The sequence below is a fragment of the Molothrus ater genome, unplaced genomic scaffold (genome assembly GCF_012460135.2).
Source record: "Molothrus ater isolate BHLD 08-10-18 breed brown headed cowbird unplaced genomic scaffold, BPBGC_Mater_1.1 matUn_MA505, whole genome shotgun sequence".
In the NCBI taxonomy this organism is placed as follows: domain Eukaryota; kingdom Metazoa; phylum Chordata; class Aves; order Passeriformes; family Icteridae; genus Molothrus; species Molothrus ater.
This window is the reverse complement of record NW_023416570.1, coordinates 240,830-244,462: the sequence shown is the minus strand read 5'-3', so window position 1 is coordinate 244,462 and position 3,633 is coordinate 240,830. Positions and strand designations below refer to the sequence as shown.

General features: G+C 50.4%; 1 long non-coding RNA gene across 2 annotated transcripts; it reads left to right on the top strand.

Moving 5' to 3' along the window:
* Positions 1–336: 336 nt before the first annotated feature.
* LOC129047100 (uncharacterized) lies at positions 337–3,361 on the top strand. Of its 2 annotated transcripts, none has more exons than XR_008509057.1 (5): positions 337–394; positions 491–534; positions 635–800; positions 882–2,341; positions 2,930–3,361. It is a non-coding gene; the product is annotated as an uncharacterized LOC129047100 (long non-coding RNA). The 2 variants fall into 2 exon arrangements; XR_008509056.1 differs by having other exon boundaries at positions 2,472–3,361.
* The last annotated feature ends 272 nt before the right edge of the window (positions 3,362–3,633 follow it).

The window sequence follows — 3,633 nt, the reverse complement described above, 5'->3', positions numbered from 1 at the left end:
CCCCGTTGTTTGTCACGTCCTGTCCTGTGTCACGGGTGTCTGCACACACATTTGTGCCGGAGCTGCTCTGCCCTGCCGCATTGCCTGGTGCAATAGGAGAAGTCCTGTGGACTTGAAGTTTGTAATGTGGGGTGTGGTTGAACTCTAGGTGCGATGTGTCGATGGACACAAGTTATCTGGAGCTCTTAAGTTATCCTGCAGACCTTTGACTTTCGTCCTAACTTTCTTTCAGATGCCGATGGATAAAATCCAGGGCAGAGCCCCCGATCCTGGGTGAGGGGATTGCCCTGAGCAGGTCAGTCACTGTTTGTTTCTGCAGAGGGAGCATAAATGGTGGCTGTTACAGCATTGTTCTTTGTCTCTCTTTTTAGGAAGTCAAGGCCGAGTGGGTGAGGTGAGCATTGAGTAGCGTACAGAAGCAGTTGTTATTGCTGATGTCTCAGTTTTTGTGCAGTTGTAAGCATCTCCTCTTGTTTTTTTTGTCTTTTAGCTGGTCCACTTGCCATCTATCCTGGCCGAGCATATCCGTGCCAGGTGTGTGCAGGCTTAAGGTATTGTTGTGGCATCCTTGTCAGATTTGGGAGGTTGTGTTTTCACAGTATCTCAGCAAATTTTCTGCTTTGTTTCTTTGCAGGTGCTGTCGCTGCCCTAGGCACGCCAAGGAACAGAGGAGGGCAGGTGAGTCGGAGGTTAGGCAGGCTGACTCCTAGGTGAGCGTTACACAGCAGCATGCTAAGCGTGTACCTTTTCTTTTCGCCGGTATCTTCCGGGCACCCTCTGGAGTCAAATCAAGATTTGAGGTGAGCCGGGGCAGTGGTGTGGAGGAGTCCCGGGGATTACTGTTTTTGAGGGCAATAGTCAGGTTTTCTGTTTTGTCTTAGGTACCCTGAGGAGGCTCGTAGCCAAAGCTTGGAAACGGCAGCACCGAAGCACACACGGAGAGCATCTCAATGTCCACGTCCGACCAAGGATGGATTTTGTCCGCTCCTCTTCCAAAAGCTAAGTGTCGGGGACAGTGGCTGGGAGAAGGGTAAAAACCTTTACTCTCACAGGAGGCCATCAGATGTCAGCTTAGGGGACAGGTCTGTAGGGGGGCGGGCTCTCTGGAAGTAAAGGGAGAGGGTTTCCCCTCAGCCTTGCCAGAGCCTTTGCCGGGCAGGGCAGTTCCGACCCATCTCCACATTTTCGCGTACTTTGTGTCGTCCGCCTTCCTCGACTCGACGTCGTCACGGATCTTTCCCCCGAGGAGCTCGCCTTCACGTCCGGAGCTACGGCCACGGTCACCCGGCAGTCGGCTTCTTTCTCTAGGCTCGCCGAGCCTCTCGAGCATCCTCTTAATTGCTGTGGCACTAACTTGTTTTAACGAGTTCCGTTTCATCATCACGTGCTCTCGTCATAGGGCTTCCTTTCCTTTGGCATCATCAGCCTCTGGCTCATCTTGCGTTAGGAATCTCGGGTCCCTACGGGGACAGTGCCAGGCAGTTGTCACTCATCTCTGTGTTATGTCGTCTGTGTCTATGTTATGTCGTCTGTGTCTGTGTTATGTAGTCTGTGTCCATTGTCTTACGTGTCACAGGCCTTTGTCACGTCTCGATGCTTTATTGGCACTATTCCGTGCCACATTGCCCATATTCTAGTCACGTTCCTTTCCGGATATCCCTTATTCCGGCATCTTTACATTTTTACTCTTTGAGACAGGAATGTCTCAAAGGGACAAGATGTTCTCATCCGTCTTCCTACTCACTACCGGCTTTGGTAGTGCCTTTTTTTCCACGCCATTCTCTTGGACTTCTGGAGGAAGCGTCTTACACCCTCCTCATGTGACTGCAGAAGTTCTATAGGTTCTATCTTCTCAAAGGGTATAGGGCTCAAGAATTAGTATCTTCCAGAGAGTTACCTCAAGTTCTGGCTTATACTGTATGTGCTTACATTGCTTGTACCTATGCTGGCTTATACTGTATGTACTTATATTGTGTGTACCTATGTTGGCTTATACTGTATGTACTTACACTCCATGTACACTTGCACTGTATGCGTCGGCTTATATCGTGTGTACTTAGGTTGTACCACTTATGGTCGGAGCTGCCCTGCCCTGGCACATAGTCACAGTTAGGTAGAAGAGTTATAAAAACTTGACTGTTCATCTGTCTTTTATGGGATTTTGGGTAGAAAATTTATTGGTCCAGAGCGGGGACAAGTCCTAGCTGTCAGATAGCCACTCGTTGACCGCTTCCTGTCGTCTCACAGGTCCCCGAGGCTGCCGATTTCCCCAGAATCTACCATTTGACATCGAGGAGCGGCAGCCAGATGAAGCGTGGAAGCGCGTTCTTCAGCGTCTCGAGTAAGAGCCGCAGGGAACGTTTAAATGGGAGGAGTGCGGGAGCATGTGTCTGTGTCTGTCTGTGTCTGCTCATCTCTGAGTGTGTGAGTGCATGCTGACTGGATTTAACCGTGTGACTTTTGCTTTTCAGGTTTTTCAACTCATTTGTAAATTTAGAGTAAAAAATCCCTAGCCTGGTTCCCCACCGCCACCCCCGGCTGGGTTTTTTTTCTTTTTTTTTTTGCCCCCCGGCTGGGTTTTTTTTCCCCGGTCCCGGTCAGTCTGCGAGGCGACGTTCATCGCCAAAGTTTGGGCGCGCACCGTCCAGGGACTGGGTATTTCGTCAGGCAGGAGGATTTTTTGGAGGCTCCTGGGAACCATGTTCCTGAGGACCAAGGATTGCTGGGGTGTAATTTAGCAGTTGTGAGGGGAGGGACGGTGAGTTTGTGTGTAATGTGACGGGGGTGTTAATGGTAGATGAGTGCTGTTTTTTGTGTGCTTTTGTTGTTTTGGGTGTCCTGTAACAATAAATCCACAAGTAATGAAAATAGAAAAAGGTTATCATCTTGTGTTAATGTGTGTGTTGTGTTGTATTGCTCTGTATTGCAGTGTGAGCACAGGGTGAACTCTCTCCTCCTTGCTGTGACACCTGGGCTGGCAGGGATGACACAGTGACCTCTGCCAGCCCATGCTGCCTGTGCCATCACCTGGCACTGACGTGTTTGATGAAAATCCTTTCGCTGGGATTTTTCTCCTGAGAAGCCTCAGAACAGAAATGGAACCAATAACAATCTGGTGGCTGTGGAGTGTGGGCTGGAGATGGTTTAGCAACAGGGGCATCTTGGGTTGGTCTCCTGTGCATTGTTTCTACTTGATGACCAATCATGGTCCAGCGGTGTCGGGGCTGTGATCAGTCCCAGGTTTTTATTATTCATTCCTTTCCAGCTTTCTGATGTCTCCTTGCTCTTTTAGTGTAGTTCTAATATCTCATTTTCTTTTAATATAATAGAGATGATAAAATAATATTTCAGCCTTCTGAAAGGTGGAGTCAAGATTCTTATCTCCTCCCTTGTCCTGGAGGACCCTCAAACACCACCACAATCAGCGGCCGAGTGGGTTTGTGCGAGCCCCTCAGGAACCCTTGGCCGGTCCTGAGTTGGCAGCCCCGGCACGGCCGAGAGCGGGGAGACACTCTCTGTGCCCCGATGGTACTGAGGGCACCTGGGCTGGGGGGAGACACTCTCTGTGTGTGCCCCGAGGGTGCTGAGGGCACCTGGGCTGGGCACCTGGGCTGGGCCCCTGTGCAGCACAAG